The sequence below is a fragment of the Mixophyes fleayi genome, chromosome 5 (assembly GCF_038048845.1).
Source record: "Mixophyes fleayi isolate aMixFle1 chromosome 5, aMixFle1.hap1, whole genome shotgun sequence".
NCBI classification, from domain to species: domain Eukaryota; kingdom Metazoa; phylum Chordata; class Amphibia; order Anura; family Limnodynastidae; genus Mixophyes; species Mixophyes fleayi.
In genome coordinates, this window is record NC_134406.1 from 61,872,348 (window position 1) to 61,891,413 (window position 19,066).

The following is a 19,066-nucleotide window of genomic DNA, read 5'->3' on the forward strand; positions in this document are numbered from 1 at the left end:
AAAAAATAAATCATCGTTAAGCTATTTGTACAGGAGCTGTGACTTGCCTGCTCCATTGACAACACCTGAGTTCACTTTCAATATCGTGAATATACTGATTTACGGGAGTTGGGGGCATCAGGATTATTATTATCATTTATTTATATTGGTATTATTTTGAAATATTAAATTTAGATGAAGGTCCCTTTTTAGCTACATCTGTCATTAATAACTTCACCTAGCAGTGAATTAATAATAAAAAGCAAATTTTCCGACAACTGGTTGAACAAAACATTTTAATGCATGTGATAAATAATGTATAACATTCTCTATTGTGCTGTGCGCAATTAGGATTTTACATGTAGGTCCAGATATCTTTCTTATTTAGTGTGTATGTAAATGTGTATATATATATATATATATATATATATATATGTATATATATATATATATATATATATATATATATATATATATATATATATATATCTATCATGAGTTCGCTTCAGTCAAATATAGGCAATTGTTCTACAATGTTAATGTTTTCTCATTTTATTTCTTCTTCAATTTTTTACAATACGTCAATAAACTGGGGAAAATATTTTTAACTCATAATCTGACATTCTGTATCTCCGGTATATGGATCCAACATTTATATCTCTACCAAAAGTTGAGAATTGTACATTACCTCCCCTTACTCCAGACAACAAAACTAATTAATATTGCACTATAAATATCTTTGTTAAATGTCTTGGACAGAGATATGTATTTTTCTGTGTAGTATATCTATTACTAAAGCATTTTGAAGTTATAAATATTGTTGTTTTTTTTAATTCTGATCTTTGAGCAATTATTTCCATGTCAACATAAGAAGGTGATGTACTCTATTTAAAGGCAAGTAGTTATAATAAATCATGAAAATTATTTTTGTGTTTATAAACACCAAGCACTGTCACATTTTGTATAACTATATGGCTTGTCAATAACAAAACATCAGGAAGTAATGCTTTGGTTTAGTTTACTATTTGATGATTAGTTATCAGCCAATACTGACACTTTAATTTTAGCGTATGTTTCAGACCCCTCTCCCCAGTACTGTATTTAATGGTAAAGTAAATTGGAACAAAAAGAACAAATAAAAGGCAGTGTGCTAAGGTGAGCTGCCTTCCTTGTTATAGGAAACACACAACTAGGTAACGGTCTGCAAGCCTAAAGTGAAACAATAAGGTCTCATCCATGCACAAAAAAAAAGAAAAAAATTAGACAAAGAGCATGAGTTCCAATAATCCCACCATTGTAGTCTATGTGACTGTGAGGTTAACACAACAAAATTAATTTCAGCATAATTTTCTTACAGTCTCATCCGTGTGGACGTCATAAACAGCACAGCATATAGATCAATGGATGTCCACCCCACATTGTTTCCCAATATTTTTTCACTTTATTTTGAACTCAAGATTACGGTCATGTGGCAAACCCTAAGAATCTTACTTTGGAGGGATCTGACCTGAAATGTAGTAGTGATACAGGGGCGCACACAGAAAAAACATAGAGAGCTACTGCGCATGCGCAATACAGCACCGCCACAGACACTTCTTTGACAGCGACGCTGCTGCTGTATAGTACAGTGCCGCTATGTAGGGACACTGTTCTTCGCGGAGGAGAGGGGTTTCTGGAGAACCAGAAACCCCCCCCCCTGCATGCCCCCCTGTGATAATAGTAATAATAAGACATAACCTTGAGATTTACCAAATAATGTAAGTTTATTTAAAAATGTACAGAATAATGGTGCTTAAATATACATGTTTTTATAATAAGTGAGCCCTCCTTCCAAAAATAAAAGTTATACCGAGTCATTTTCTCTGATGTTTAATCTGAGTAATTTGTTTTTGGTATTCAGGGAATTATTTTTTTAAAAAAGTCTTGAATACATGATATAATTATATACTACATAATTTAATTTAAAGCTTCAGCATTTCAATAGGAGTAATGTGATAGAAGAAGATGATCCCATAAATACGCACTAAAGTTAACCATATATCCTTACAAATCATTATAATACAAGGTAAACCAATCCAAGTATTATATTAACATGGTGTTTTGTTACAAAGTAAAACATTGTGTTTTATTATTTTGTGAAACATTTATATGTTAAAGTGGAACTCTATTTTAGAGCCATATTTTCCAAAGAACATAAGTTAGAACTGCAGCTGGCCAATCCACTCCACCAATACCATACTTTTCCATATGGTTAGCCCAGAGAAGTTGCACTTGCTCTCAACCATGTGAGCCCTAGGCATGGTACCCTCTTGGTTCTACAAGTGGAGGGGTCGGATAGTTATTGGGGATATGTGGCTCTAAGATGGAGTTCTGATTTTGTTTGTTTTGACAATTAAAATTCTTTTTCTATTTTGTTTATTAACTAACATACACATTTTTATATTGAACAAGCACCATCCCCAGCCTTATATTTATCTTCTAAGCTGATAATGAAGAAATCAGCAATCTAAATACTTTGAAGCGTTAAGCTAACAAGGCCACTGGTTTCCCACGTACCATAAATCTCTGGCTTACATAGCTGAGGTTTATTAGTTTGAATTTGCTTTTGTCATTACCCATTTTACTGCTAAATATGCTGTTTTTTGTTTGTTTTTCCTTATTTTATTATATTGTTTATGTTCAAGCATTTGTATGAATGTGCTTTTAAAGACGGTTTGTTATGTGAAATGATTTACTTGTAATTTATGATACAAAAAGCCATGAATGGTTTAATAAATGTGCAGATATTTAAAGTCTTTGTTTTCTATCAGTAATGCTTGATTGTGATGTGTGGATAGTATAAAGGCGCACAGTAAAGCAGAAGGGTTTGGTCCAGCAGAGCAGACAGACGTGTAATTGTCCAAGCACAATGATGCATCACTGAATAAGCCATATGATGACACTGCTACACAAGAGGCTTTGGTGGTCTGCTCTAATAAAAACATGTCCATTGAGTTACAGTATATGATGAAATATTCTACAATCTGTACATACAGGATGTATAGGTAACAACGTATGTAATATATGTTCTGCCCTTAAAGTCTAGAAAGAGGAGTCAGTGCAAGTGCTTGTCTGTTGTTCGAAGTGCGTTCTTTATATATAAATATCTCTGATGGTTTTATAGCAACTCTAACACCCTCTGCTCATGCTTTTAGAACCACTGCTGTAAAGTATATACTGTATCTATAGGGAACTCCTTTCACAATCCCCTCCAGCCGCTGATCCCCCTGTTGTTACATGAATGCAGCTGCTAGTACCAGAGCGGAGGAGCAGAACTGTTACTATGGATGCTAAAGCTGGAGTTGTGTGATGGACTGGACACCTGTTTGAAGAGTGGACAATTCAATTAGATGTCACATTCATTACTCACGTCACATCCATAGGACAGAATACCACGTGCTGCAAGTTCTCCAGTGTTGGAATTTTACTGCTCTGGTGGGTGTAATCGAGCATCAGTAGTAAAACAGAGGAGGAGGCAGAGATACTGAAGCACTTATTGGGGAACTGGGCACAGGAAAGAAAGGCGGCTGTCCAAGAGTGGATCATCCCTTAGGGCTAGATTTACTAAGCTGCGGGTTTGAAAAAGTGGGAATGTTGCCTATAGCAACCAATCAGATTCTAGTTGTCATTTTGTAGAAGGTACTAAATAAATGAAAGCTAGAATCTGATTGGTTGCCATAGGCAACATCCCCACTTTTTCAAACCCGCAGCTTAGTAAATCTAGCCCTCAGTCTACATTAGGCTTTCCATATAACCCCATATCCCACATGTAGAGTTATGATGGCATATAGCATCATTAATATAGAGACAGATGGTTAAGGTAGTTGGAGAAAATATATCCCATTTTCCAGAGGCACTCTATCATTGGAGTAAACTTTACAAGTTTACATCGGATGCATGTAATTGTCTAGTTTTTCAGGTTATAATAACATTACTATGGATGGTGAGTATATTATATAAAATTCTTGCAATAGGAATCTGTAGTTAAAAAAAAAGACAAAAAACATTCTACTTTGGTTTTAAAAAGGTATGTTTATTTTTTGGTGTAAAAATATCTATGATGTCACTTGTTTTGTTTTACGTTTGCCTAGTGTTCTTGATGTATACATAAATATTTTTCGGTGAAGCATTAAAAATGTCCACCCAAATGAAATATTATATGTAACTCAGTCCACACTCTAGCACCAATGACCAGGGCCCATGCTGTTTGGGAGATAGTCACCATTCCCCTCAATCTTTCTGTGAAGCATAGAATTTTGAATTCCACTCCTTCTGAAATAGGGTTTTCATGTGTTCGAGAGCTTGGAATCCAAAAAGCACTTGAACCCAAAATCCCCTTGCTCGGGGCTATCCTGTGTGGCAGCATTACCAATCATCTGTCAACCTATCGTTCTGCTAGGTGGGGAAATTGAACTACACATCTGCAATAATATTGGGTAAATTGTCTGATATTGAAGTGTGTGTGATCCCAAAATGACCCCATGCTTGATAGTAATCCAACCTAAATATATATGTTGGTAAATGTGGTTGGAATCTGACCATGGATGGCATCTAGTGACCTGTGTCACTAAAGCAATAGGGGGTCTGCACCCACAAAACAAGAATTAAAATCCTCTGGATGTAAATAACCATAGACGCCAGCGTGTTAGCAAACCCCAGGGTTTCGAGTCTGTGATGAATTGAATAGAGCCCAGTGCGATGTCACCTGACACGTTTCTCAGCCATGATAGGCTGTTTCATCAGAGGCAAGTAATCACGTCTCATATCCAGCAGTGTTTATACACATGAAAATGCGGTCATGGGACTCCAATGAGTCTAATCAAATAAATGCAAAAGAGAATGCGGTCATGTGATTCTGATGTGTCCACTCAAGTAGGTAAAAAGAAAATGATTGTGTCATTATGTTTAGCCCAATAAAGCGGCACTTGAAAACATCAATATACAAAGCGCTCATGTGCCCATCATATGTCCAATCGAACAATGTTCAAGCTTCTGCCAGGATCAGAGAAAAGGGAATACATGATAATCTGAGCGATCAATACATATTTAACTATTCATATCTCATAATGGGTTAAACATATAATCATTATTATACCAAAATAAAATGTCTATCAATAATATAAAAATCAATCGTATAGCCTATATCTAACAATATCCTCATCCATCACATACATTTCACAGTAGTCACAAGTCTCAGATTTAACATAGTAATAGGTCTCCATTGTAAAACATAAATATAACTCCCTGACAAGTTATTTAAGATATAAATCTATTCAGTTTCTAATTGCATTAATGAAGCAGAGACTATTTTTTTAAATACATTTTTCCAGATATTCTATATTTTTAAGAGTGAACTGACAGTCGTGACATAATACATTTAAATGGATCTTATGCAGCAAGCCAACGGATGGCTTGCGATCTGGATGCAGCCCTCCAAGCTTATTTAACCACCAGATCCTGTGACAATCTGAACAGTTTCTATTGCATAAGATTATATTTTAACTACTATGCCCACTGCATTGGAGTGACAGCTTGTAATCTTTAGCCGTTTGGAGAAAGTAATACAAAAAGAGTAAGTGACTAATGTTGTACAACTGCATAGCTGATCCTATCAGAGAATGGAAAGACTTCATGCTTGAAGCAGACAATGGAGTGGTGTTATGCATTACGTTGTGGATACTGGAGAATTCCTGAAATGTCATTAAAGCTGACTCCATTGATTGTCCATATAGACATAAAGAAGCTGGCTGATATACCTTAGAAATGTGCAGCAATTTTATTATTTAAACCTCATAAACTGTAGCTGCAACAAAAAAAAAGTCCAACAGTACAACTTGAGGTTAAGTTACAGATAAAAAGTTAATTGTACTATAAAGCTTTTTGACATAGAGAAGTATATCTGGCCAAATAGCAGCAACACACACTATCAGTTTTCTTGGGTCTGGAACTAATTATCTTGTCCATCATATGTTTGTGCGAACCTAGACAATTTTATAATAATGTAGAAACCATGTCCTCCAAAAATGTCTGCAAGAAGATATTGTAATTTATAGCTGGTTAGCTAGACCTGAATTAATGACAGTTGTGACACCTATTTTTGTTAAGTGTTGGGGATAATTATCACTTACATCCCCAGCTTCTTTCTTTCATGATGGAAGGAAGTTACAGGATAGGAAATTCCAATCACTGTGCAACTTTTATTGCGGTGCACCGGGGGCACTAGACAGCAGTAGATGTACCTTGCAGAAGATGTTGTTCCAGAGTAGAATGTCAATCACATGACAACCATTCAGCAGGAATGTCCCCCAGCTACCAGTCACCAGCCATAATGCAATAAATGTAGCCGCTTTTCCTATCCTTTTAGTACAGAGGTGTCATTCTAGATGTATGTAACACATAATAGCAGACCTGCAACTAGACATTTCTGTGTCCTGGCTGAGAAAAAACACAGGTGGGAGTGATGGCCTTCCTAATGTGTGGGTGTGCCTAACACTTTACAAGTTAGAGCACCCTCCATCCCACTCCTTCCCCACACTCCACCCATTTTCCACACTAGAAGTGCAGCCTGTTAGGTCCATGTGGCTCCCCCTTTCTGAGCAAAGACCTGATGTCAGTGAACCGTGTAACAAAATCTGGACTTTCCAACCTCAATAGGTAAAGTTAAGTGCATGGTATGCCTATAATGGGTGCAGCATGTGCACTGCACAAGGGCCCATGAGTCAGGGGGGCCCTGCACTAGCCACTTAACTCATGAGCCCACCCTGTCACACTCTATTGCTTTTATCCTACCTAACTGCCTGTAGCAAGGACACCAGGAAGAAATCCATGAACATAGTGAAGGAGAGGGAGCAGGAGAGGAAGAATTAAAAATTACAAGGGATCCCAATGTGTTTAAGGTAAGTGAGTGGGAAGGAGGGGAGGTGAAGAGATATAGGGTTACAGTGATAGATATATATACAGTATATATTTTATATATAACTAAACCAGCTCAGTTGCTGCTTGGCTGGATTCTTAAATATTGGGGCCCTGTTTACAAAAGAAGTAGTTTTTTTTTTACCTCCTGGAAAGCCGAGCAATCAGTGAACACACTAAGCCTTCCTCCCCCAACCAACTTAATCAAATTAGTATCCCCATTTACTAACTATAATTTTTTGTCCCATACCAAATCTGATATTAATTAATTGTTTTAACATTTAATAAACAGACTTATTTCCCCAAAACCAGCTGCAACATTAAAATAATAGCATTCCCATTTAGTAATTAGACCTATAAACCCACCAGTCCCAGCATTAAATTAATAGCATTCCCATTTAATAATTAGGCCTATACCCCCACCAGGCCCAGCATTAAATTAATAATATTACCATTTAATAATTAGACCTATATCCCCCACCACCCCCAACATTAAATTAATAGCATTCCCATTTAATAATTAGGCCTATACCCGCCACCATGCCCAGCATTAAATGAATAGCATTCTCATTTAATAAACAGTTCCATTTGCCTCCACTGACACTGCAGAGTATTATATAATTAAACATTGTTTCGTAATATTAATCTATTAAATATTAAACTAAGTGTTCACTTGTTATAGCTATTTTAATACTTGAGGTTAGGTGAATAGTTTTATCTTTAAAGTATCACACTTGCAGTTGTATGCAGTGGTACTTTGAGTGGAAAAACATATATCAAAGAGATTCCAATATAAAAGTAAAACTAAGGGGCCTGATTCATTAAGGAAAGTTAAGTAAAACAATTGAGTAAGTAGTCTCCTGGTCAAAACCATGTTACAATGCAAGGGGTGCAAATTAGTGTTCTGTTTTGCACATAAGTTAAATACTGTCAGTTTTTTCATGTAGCACACAAATACTTGATAGCTTATTTGTACACTGAAATTTAAAGTTGATATTTGTGTGCTTGCTACACGAAAAAACAGACAGTATTTAACTTATGTGCAAAATAGAAAACTAATTTGCACACCTTACATTGTAACATGGTTTTGTCCAGGAGACAACTTACTCAATTGTTTTACTTAACTTCCCTTAATGAATCAGGCCCTAATAATGTATTTACATAGTGTTACCATAACTATCAGTAAATATTAGCATTTACTGTCATAATATTAGGAAACACTGGGGAAGCCTGTGCCACTGCATTGCTGCTTCTATAAGACAAGGTCATTGGGGACTTTTCCAACCAATGTGCTATCTACAGCGATTTTTACTAATGACTGAAAAAAAAAATCCTGATCAGTATGCCGATTCATGTGTACACACTATATAAGTTTTAAAATATTTAGCCTCAGATCTGTGCTCTTCAACTGTCGTAACCATCAGCTGAAAAGATCATGGGGTATATTTACTAAACTGCGGGTTTAAAAAAAAGTGGAGATGTTGCCTATAGCAACCCGTCGGATTTAAGTTATCATTTATTTATTATATTCTTCAAAATGACAGCTAGATTCTGATTGGTTGCTATAGGCAACATCTCCACTTTTTCAAAACCGCAGTTTAGTAAATATACCCCCATGACTCTGTAAACTGTAAGGAAATCCAGATTGTGAGTGAATACACACTGCAGGATTGGAAGGATGTCGTTCCATAGCTGAGAAAGATTTATAGTTCTGCTGAACAATCGAAACAAACGATTGTCAGTGCTTTGCAACGACTCTCGTTAATCATCTAAGTGCACACACTAATGCAATATCGAGCTGAGCGGTCATTTATCGAGTGATTGGACCGATGATTGGCTGAAAACACTATAGTGGGTGTCCAGAGTTAGATTAAACATTGCTCCTCCCCCCCCCCTCCTGTTGCCTCGTTATCTGAGATTTATTTCACCCTTTCCTCTGAACATCCGTCTTATGGCCTTTGTGCTTACATATTTGTTTGAGGTACAACTCTGCTCTATCAATGACTAGTAAAAATGGAGATCAGAGGGTCCACATGTCTAAGCGGCAAGACAGTGGCCTGACCAATGTGTATGACCTAGTACTGTAGATGTATGTGGGTACTGCTTCAGAAACACAAGGTTAACAAAAGCTATTTCTTGCTGAGAGATTATAATGAAAGTAATTCCCTTAGATATTATTGTATATTATGTGTACACCTAAACAATGTGTAAACATGAATGAAAAATAAAAATCTATGTGGCATAAGTACTAGGGGTGTGTAAGTGTCCTGTATGATCACTGAAATGTATAAATGAGGATGAGCTTCTCACAAATGGAGTGGATCCCGAAGTCTTGGTGTTCCGCTAATCATGGGTAGGAAAATTATATTATATTTTCATGTGCGGACAGAGTCCTTCTCTAACCTCTATAATCGATATAACACATCACCATTTTAGTAACCTTGTTAGTAAATTTATAGGCAGATGACTGTCCTTCTAGAAATGATTTAGATGAGCATATTGTATTCCCATGTAAAATCTACTTTAGTAAAAGAAATTAGGCTGCAATGTCTGTGCATGTGGTCAGGTCACATTTCAGTGGTGAAACATTTAGCCTTATGAGATGAATCTGGTTGAATGTAATGATAAATCTAGTTTCACTGGCTTTGTGTGCATTGTACACTACAGTAACAGCAGAGAAATGACTCTTGACTAAATCTAATTCTCACATGGCAGAAAATGCTAAGGAATCTGTGTAATGAACTCTGGGCGAGAAGCCTAGTTTCATGGAGAGTGTTTTTAAACTTAAGGTTTTCTAGCGCCTACAAATTACACAAAAATTAATCAAAATAGAAGGTGTAGACAATGTTACTGGGTGAAGTTGTAACAGGTAAGAAATCAGATCATATCTATGGAGAATTTAGCGCAATGTGTCTCCGGAACGTCCACAGAGACAGATAGCGCTGATGTTATGGCAAGAATCCAAGCTCAATTTCACTTGCACCCTATAGATGTGCGCAGAAAAATGTGCGGAGATTCATACCATAATGGCTGGCAATGTGCTCAGTCGGACATTGTGGTCTTGTACATGCGACACATTGCCAGGAATTGAATCTACCCCAATGTGTCCTAATATACAATGTAACTTCTTTTAAATTTAAAGTACAAAACACATATTATGAAATAAGCAGCAAATATCAAGCAGAAACTACATGAGAGAGAAATAGCATAGACAAGAACAGGGGGTAAACAACTGTCTGGAATCCCCTCTCTACATCAGACCTAATAATTAAAATTTGAAGAATGTCACAAATGTATAAGAGAATAGGATGCTGCCTACTTGTTGGGATTGGCACTGCTGTGTCTGGAGGCAAGGAGTCTAACGTACCCCTGGTATTCGCCAGTGACCCCGCAAGGTATGGAGTTCACAACAAGGGATGCGCAGGTTGCGGTTCTCCAGAACAGCTTCCAGTGAATTAGAGGTGAAGAGTGGGATCAGAGCCATGCGGGTTGCGAGGTGCCAAAAATGATCCAAAGGGAAGTCAGACAGTCCTGGTCAGAGCTGTGCGAGTAGCGAAGTGCCAAACATGATCTAAAAGAGAGATCAACAAGCCACAGTTCAAACACAGTGAATGCAGAGCCCAAGGGAGATCCAAGTGGGTAGTCAGGAATGAAAAGTTCAGGAACCAAAAGGAACAAGTACAACTAGTAAAGAAGTGCTGGAGATCAGGGGTATCTAATACTCTGACACTTTAGTGGTGCCAAAGATCTCCTTAAATAGGGAAGGCAGAATGTAATTACCAGTGGTGGTGACACAAGCAGCCGCTGCCGGGATTCAGAAGGATGACATCAATAGCACTATCTAGCTGCTTCTGATAAGATGTTTGTGTATTGAACCCTCCAGCTGATAGTACTTCATTCATTAGCATTGTGGCTATATTTTGTAATCTATTTGGACTTCTTAATTGTCATTACCATTTGGACTACTGCAGGAAAGTAGATCCCATTGAATTTATAAAGCAGATCAATAAAAGAAAAGGGTGTTTATATTTTAGTACAATTTATAAGGAAATTACAACTTGCGCATTTAATACCACTGTCAAGACACTATTCTCTCTAGTTTGGATGACATATCCTTATATTATGTATGAGTAGAGTAAAATATCTTTTGCATTTACGATTGACACTCTCAAGCTGCATATGTACACTATGTTTGGGCTGTAATTTATGATAGCACAAAAAGGGTGCTGGAAAGTTAGAATGAATCCCGAAATATCTAAGGAAAAAAGGCACAGCTTGTTTAATAACAAACACTTTCTATAGCTGTAAAAAAATGAAAGGATAATTAATCTCTGAGATAAATGAGAAGCTCACAGGAAAAGGTTTCTAAGGAAGCCTCACTAGACATTGAAAGAGAAATCTGCCCAGGATTATTAGAAACATTGCGGGACCCCAAAATCAGGGAAGAGCAGGTAAGTGAGATATCCCTATTTCATTTATTTCACCTAATTCCACCCAAAACAAAATGTTTAGTTTAGGGTGAAACCAAATTCTTTCAAATGTGTTTCACACATGTCAGACAACAAATGCAATCTAAATTTATATTAGTTATTTGTGTTTATGTAGAAAGGACAGCTGGCAGTTAGAAAGCCAGCAAAGTACTAGGTCATTACATAATGTCATTGAAATTTCTGATGCCAGAAGCAAGAACAGCGACAGCTCATTTCTTCCAGTTTCACTATTAACAAATTCAGTCGTTCAAACAGCTCGGAATGGAAGCGACACCTGACTGTAAGGTCATAGCATCTGTTATTATTATTACCATTTATTTATATAGCGCCACTAATTCCGCAGCGCTGTACAGAGAACTCGCTCACATCGGTTCCTGCTCCATTGGGGCTTACAGTCTAAATTCCCTAACACACACAGACATACATAGAACAGACAGCCAGACTGAGACTAGGGTCAATTTGTTAGCAACCAATTTACCTACCAGTATGTTTTTGGAGTGTGGGAGGAAACCGGAGAACCTGGAGAAAGCTCACGGAAACACAAGGAGAACATACAAACTCCACACAGATAAGGCCATGGTCAGGAATTGAACTCATGACCCCAGTGCTGTAAGACAGAATTGCTAACCACTAATCCACCGTGCTGCCCAATTGGTTCCTCTGACATAACTCCTATCCCCAGCTGGAGTTCTCCAAGTTAAAGTCTTCATTAACAAAACACCTTTATAGAAAAGGTAATCTATTCTAAAAGAATACCCACGGAGATGTGAGAAAAGTATACAATGTTTAACAAATGGGTCTGATATTCACCAACACAAACTGGTACAGTCATGAATGACCTATTGATGAATCCAGAAACAACTGTAAGGTGTAGGGCGTGAGGAAAAAAACCAAACATATAAGAAATGTGTTTTTATTTTATCGACTAACTTTTTGGGCTGATATATCACTGCTCAGTGCCTCACTCCCAGGCTAACATTGAAACGGAGGAGCAGCAGCCAGCAGCAGCACTAAGAAGCAGTAGAGGGAGCACAGCACCAAAAGGGACATTTTTGAGGTAGGCAGTGCATGAAGGTTCTACTAAAACAGGTTTAAACAGAGGGTGTGGTACTTACCACCCTTTCACAGCCCTAGTCTTGTATGCATGCAAATTGACGATAATGCCGTCTCCCTACTCCACGTCAGAGTTCATATATTTCCATCAAAATAGCTCCACAATTTATACTGCAGGACCTTGACATTAAACTGTTACTAACAAGATGACATTTGTAAGCACAGAAAGAGAATGGGGTAGAGGGGTAAAAAAGGAGCGGGTGCAAAAACATTCAACGTGACATTACAGTGTCTTTTATAAGGTACAGAGCATATCATGTGAACGAGGATGAAATAGAAACTTCAACCCAATCTGGCATTAGAATGTCACATTGTGGTAACACAGGGAAGAGGAGAGGTGGATAACAGGGGGTTGTTAGTATAGGAAGGTGAGGAAATGGAGAGCGGCAAAGGTGAAGTTGTGACAAGAGAGATAGGTAGAGCTCTCAAAACTAGTCAGAAGAAGGAGTTACACAAGCCGTGTTTCCGACTCAAAATATTGTGTCCAGGAAAGCCATGCAGAAATTGGTTGGGACGGTCATGGAGTAGGCTCGTAATACTCTAATTTATGAATTTGCTAAACATTTGTAATTAGTGTTGTACCAGAGGAGTGATCCGGGTTCTTCCAGTTCCATGCTATTAAGCATCTAACAGCAGTAGGAGAAGGGAGCTCCTGGATCAATTTAGAGAGTCCAAGGGGCAGACGAGGGAGGAGAAAAAAGGAGAGATGAAAGGGGGATGTGAGGCGTGTGATCTTAAAAATAAACTCAAACACCTCTTGCCAGAAGGGCTCGATTTTTGGGCAACACCACAAAACGTGGGACAGGGTTCCTCGCTGGCAACATCCCCACCAGAACAGGTCTGACGTATCTAGATATATTGCTTTGAGTATTGAAGGGACCATAGAAAGAGAAGTTTATAGGAGTTCTCCTTGATCCCGGTACAGATGGAGGATTTTGCAGTGGCTTCTCAGATGTCCACCCAGTCCACAATTTCTAGCATCTCAGTCATAACCTCCTCCTAGCGGAGCTCATGAGGTTCTTTATCTGGGAGACTTTGGTTCATTAAAAGCGATTAGAAGTTGGAAATAAGTCATTTGGAGGAGGACCAAAGTAGACAGAAAGTCACTAGAAGGGTGAGGGTAATGTGAGTTTGTGGGTCAATTTAGGTGTTATGGAGGTGACATATTTGAAGGTATTGATAAAAAGAGGTGGCCGGTAAATGAAGGCAAACGAGTAGTTCAGAAAACTCTGCCCACCCAAGATATAAAGTGGGAGTTCCAGGAAGTCAGGTCTAGCTTTAAGGATGCAAAAGGGGGGGGAAAAACTAGATGTAAATAGAGAGTGATAATGGTTGGTCGGGTAGATTTCTAAGTATTTAATCTTTTGAGGCTGCCATTTAAAGTTAAAGTTAGCCTTAAGTCTTTGCTGTACAACAGGTGGGTAGTTAAGGGTTAGGGCTTCAGTTTTATCTGAATTAATCTTTAAATTAGATAGGAGACCATAGTCAGGAGTTTGGTCAAAAGTGAGGGGAGGGACACATGAGGGTTCGTCAGGGTGAGGAGAACATCATCTGCTTAGAGTTCCAGCTTAGGTGTTAAGGAACCAGTGGGGACACCTGTGATATTTGGATTGCTGAGAATTTTGTCTGCAAGAGGCTCCATCATTGAAGCGAAAAGAATCGGGGACAGAGGGCAGTCCTGACGTGTGCCATTACGAATCGGGAAGGGGGAAGAAGCACAGCCATTAGCAAGGACTGAGGCAGTTGGATTAAGATAAAGAGAAGCAATGTCATTGAGGAAGGGGCTGTGTATACCTGTGGAGTGAAGAACCTGGTGCATAAAGGGCCCAGAGACTCTGTCCAAAGTATTCTCGTCATCGAGGGCCACCACCAGAACACGGATTTTACGGGTGTTAGCCAAGTGTATTACATCAATGGCCCTCCTAGTGTAATCCACCACTTGGCAGTTGGGTGTGAAGCCCACTTGATCTGGAAGGAACAGCGACGGAATACAATGAGCGAGTCTGTTGGCCAAACAATTTGAGATTCACATTTAAGAGGGAGATGGGCCTGTAGCTTGCACATAAAGGGGGATCCCTACCCTATTTACGAATCACCACTATGTTTTCTCTAGTGGTAGCCCCATTGAATTTTTTGCCTCAAAGGATTGAGTTCAATAAATTAATTTGCATAGGAAAGATGGCGGGTAATAATTTCTTTTAATAAATGGTCATAAAGCCATCTGTGCTTGGGGCTGAGGCGTTTCTAAGCGTCTTTACCATCTTTTTGAGTTTTTCCGTGGAAATCTAACTAATAATTATATTTATTATAACTGTATCATATGATAGAGCTCAATATATTGCTGGATTTTATACTAGGATAAATACTTCTAAAGATTTTTGACAATAATGGACAATACAAATAGGAGAAGCTCCAGAGATTAAGTGTTATCATCTTTAGTGTTTATTCCTAAACTAAGTAAACAGTACCGGTTTTTCATCCAAATATCTGGAGACATTTTCTGCAGTGTGTACCCAGACTTATTTTAAGCTCAGTTTCTGCTTAACCAACTTCTGGAATACTGGGATAAGTATCATTCATCTTTTGGAAAGTCGAGCAATGAGCGAACACTCTAAGTATCTCTCCCCCAACTAGCTGGCATTAAATCAAATTATCATTTCCATTTAATAACTGGACCTATTTGTCCCTTAACAGCCCTGAAATTAAATTAATAGAATTAACATTTAATAAACAAACATTTCCCCATCACACACACACAGCCTCAAAATTTAATTAATAGTATTCCCATTTAATAAATAGACGCATTACCATCCACTGGCCCTGCATAGTATTGTGTTATTAAATGTTATTTGATATTATTAATCTATTAAAATAGTAAAGTAATGTTTTTACTCACAGTTGCCTACTTTCCCGAAATGCCCAGGAGACTCTCAAATTTTTTGGAGCTCTCCCGTACTCCCTAGATAGCAGGGCAACCTCCTGCATCATGCCCCGTTCGTTGGTGAAGTGGGTAATGGTGTGGCTAAATGTGGCATCCTGGTCCCTCCCCTTTCTGTGATTGGCTGAAATTTACTGTGTTTGATAGGGGGCGGTGCCTAATGACGCATGTCGCGTGGTGACACCCCTATGACGGAGCAGCCTTCTGGACAGCTTGATGCCAATAATGGCAAGTATGTTTTTACTTATTAGATCTATTTTAAGGTGAATAGGTTTATTTAGAGTTTAGAGTTGATAAACTGGTACTTTGAGTGGAAAAACATATATCAAAGAGAATCCATTATGAAAATAAAAATAACTAAAACTGAATTACTTACATTCTAATCTTTTCACAGCAATAAATATTTTTGTCATGGTTACATTTCTGTTAACTTTGTGTTCCGGGTTCTTCCAGTTCCATGCTATTAAGCATCTAACAGCAGTAGGAGAAGGGAGCTCCTGGATCAATTTAGAGAGTCCAAGGGGCAGACGAGGGAGGAGAAAAAAGGAGAGATGAAAGGGGGATGTGAGGCGTGTGATCTTAAAAATAAACTCAGACAGCTCTTGCCAGAAGGGCTCGATTTTTGGGCAACACCACCAAACGTGGGACAGGGTTCCTCGCTGGCAACATCCCCACCAGAACAGGTCTGACGTATCTAGATATATTGCTTTGAGTATTGAAGGGACCATAGAAAGAGAAGTTTATAGGAGTTCTCCTTGATCCCGGTACAGATGGAGGATTTTGCAGTGGCTTCTCAGATGTCCACCCAGTCCACAATTTCTAGCATCTCAGTCATAACCTCCTCCTAGCGGAGCTCATGAGGTTCTTTATCTGGGAGACTTTGGTTCATTAAAAGCGATTAGAAGTTGGAAATAAGTCATTTGGAGGAGGACCAAAGTAGACAGAAAGTCACTAGAAGGGTGAGGGTAATGTGAGTTTGTGGGTCAATTTAGGTGTTATGGAGGTGACATATTTGAAGGTATTGATAAAAAGAGGTGGCCGGTAAATGAAGGCAAACGAGTAGTTCAGAAAACTCTGCCCACCCAAGATATAAAGTGGGAGTTCCAGGAAGTCAGGTCTAGCTTTAAGGATGCAAAAGGGGGGGGAAAAACTAGATGTAAATAGAGAGTGATAATGGTTGGTCGGGTAGATTTCTAAGTATTTAATCTTTTGAGGCTGCCATTTAAAGTTAAAGTTAGCCTTAAGTCTTTGCTGTACAACAGGTGGGTAGTTCCACAAAGTGTAGACATGTTCATCCACAGTAATAGGTCCCTGTGTATTGCCACTCAGATGTGTGGCCCCACTGAATGCCACCATCTTTACTAGTCATTGACAGAGCAGAACTGCATCTCAAATACATACGTGAGCACAAGGACCAGGTACACGCATGGGTGTTCGGGAGAAAAGGTGAATTAAATCAGATGAAGGGGCAGCCAGAGGGTGGGGGGGGGGGGGGGAGGGGGGGGGAGTGGAACCAATGTTTTATCTAAATCTGATTAATTTGTTACTGCTTACTATATAATACAGAAATGACATCTTAAAATAAAGATTTAATTAATGTTTATTATTGTTGAACTTCATTTGAATTTTTTAATAGGAATTTCTGTATAAAAGTGCCAGGCAGAGGTAGTTATCCCTGTACACCACCCCAAAATATAATTACATACATTTTGAAGGTTCTTCCCCCCCGGTTTTAGATAGTGGAAAAGCTCCAATGGTCTTATCCTATAGTGGGGTCAATGCGGTGGCACAGGTTTCCCCAGTGTTTCATCATATTATGGCAGTAAATGGTGATATTTACTGCTGGATATGGTAACACTATGTAAAAACATTATTAGTTATAGTAATATATTCTGTGTAATCTAAAACAATGTGTAAACCTAAATGAGTAAACTTAACTATTTTGATAAAAGGAATGAAAAATACAAATCTATGTGGCATATTGTACTAGGGGTCTGTTAGTGTCACCCTTGATTATTAAAATTAATAACTGAGTATGAGTTTCTCAAAAATGGATTGGATCTTGGAATCCTGTTGTTCCACCATTTAGGGGTAGCGGAATAATATTACATTTTTATATATGGACAGAGTCCTTCTCTAACCTCTATAATTGATATTCCACATCACCATTTTAGTAACCTTATAATTAAATTATAGGCTGATAAACTGGCCTTCTAAACCTGTTTTAGATGAGCATATGGTAATCTTATGTAAAAACTAATTTAGTTTCTACAAGTGACCAGGTCACATTTCAATTGTGTGTTGAGCTGAATCTGGTTTCATTGCTAAACATAGTTTCACTGGCTTTGTGTGCATTGTACACTACAGTGACAAAAGAGGAATGACTCTTGAATAAACCTAACTCTCACACAGTAGAAAATGCTAAGGAATGTCTGTAATGAACTCTGGGCAAGAAGCCTAGTTTCATGGAGAGTGTTTTTAAAAGTAAGGGTTTCTAGCGCTTACAAATTACACAGAAAATAATCAAAATAGAAGGTGAAGACAATGTTTCTGGGTGAGATAGTAACAGGGAGGAAATCCTACAATACCAGTGAACCTTTATGTACAGTGTAAGATTTTTATATTTAAAGTACAAAATACATCTTTTGAAATAAGCAAAGAGTATCCAGCCTGTACCATATTAGCAGAAACTACATTACAGAGATAGCATGGGCAAGAGCAGGAAGATTTTCAGGTGTTTTGGAATCCCCCCTCTACATTAGACTTACTAATTAAAATAGGAAGAAAAATTGTTGCACTGTCATTTCACGCATTGCACAAGCACTTGCATAGACTCCTCTTTGCATGTAATTTTGAGATTTTTCCAAAGCGGAACATACATGTCGAGCCACTTTTAAAGCTGGTACATTCATTTGTAGGGAGTAAATATATTTATTTCCATACTCCAAATGCATCTAAATTTGAGCCATATTTAGAGTTGTGCCCCTCTATGCCTGCACATGCAGAATGGAAATGGTCAAGCATTAGTTGAATACAGTAATGGGGTGTACATGTAAGTGTAGTATGCCCCCTGTAGATGTGGCCAAATGGAGAGTTTGATGCATCTCTAGATAGGTGAGGTATCTTTTTCCAGTACTGGAGGCTTATTGTAAAGATATATGATGACACCAACAGCACTATTTATATCTCTTATTTGTCATTTCCATTTGAACAACTGCAGGAAAGAAGATTCCCATTGGATTTATAAAGTGGTAAATGATGGGTGTGGGGTGTTTCTAATTCATTACATTTTGTAAGGAAAATGTGGCTTCCACATTTATTAGTAACACTGTAAAGACACTATTCTCTCTTGTGTATATGATACAGTATTACATTGTATTGGGTACAAATAGGAAAATGCAACTTTTACATTTATAACAAACAAATGATAAGCTGTATCTCTGCGCTATCGTTGGTCATACATAAATGCATTTATACTCATGACACACAGATGATGTAAACATACTTCTGTGCTTGGTGTTGGGTGACTTGAGATTTGCACTATGCAAAATACACTGGAAAAGCCACAATATTTGCAACAGGAATTTTACATGCG